A 775-nucleotide genomic window follows, 5' to 3' on the forward strand; every position below is an offset into this window, starting at 1 on the left:
TTCAATACTGTAAGGGTATTTTAGGCCCTTTTCCGTAAAAAGAATAACCTTTATACCAGCTACAGAGTTTTGGATCTTGATCTCAGGAGTACAATTGTCAAAGCTTTTGAGTACAGGTAAAGTTACAAAGGGCATCCTTTTACGCTAATCAATCGCTTGTGGCATCTAGCACTTAGTGCAATCTTTGACCAAATGGGTCAGACTTCTTATGCTCTTGAGTTGATTAAGAGTTTGCCCAGCTTGTGTAAACTTCAGGTTTGTGTAAGAATGAGTGTTACACGATGTGTTTCCATACACAAGATATAATTTTGTACTGTATTTTTACTTTAGATGTTTTAACATGAGAAACTAAAACATGGTATTGCCTTGTATTATTTGTTAGGTCACTCTGCTTCTGAAACAATTATGAAATATCTGGACAAACCAGCGCGCTTGGTCCGATCACTCGACAAACTTGACTTGAAGATGTCGTTATGCATTCTTTTTGGGGTTCAAAATCAGAGCAGATGTTCATAAAGATATTGTTTGCTCGTGCTCCATCTTTAGTTAGGATGAACAATAAGCTGAGTAAAGGGGCAAAGGAAGAAAGACATATGAACAAAGAGTTGATGCGTTTCCCAAGAGCATCTCCCAAGGCTGAGCTATTCTATTCAAAAAATGCAGACTAGGATTATTATTATTAATAATTCAGTGTATAGTTCCCTTACGGCTTCTTATTATCATTTTGATAAATCTGAAATATGTAAAAGTAAATTATGTATGTAATATATATATA

This window comes from Solanum pennellii, chromosome 11 (assembly GCF_001406875.1).
Source record: "Solanum pennellii chromosome 11, SPENNV200".
Lineage (NCBI taxonomy): Eukaryota > Viridiplantae > Streptophyta > Magnoliopsida > Solanales > Solanaceae > Solanum > Solanum pennellii.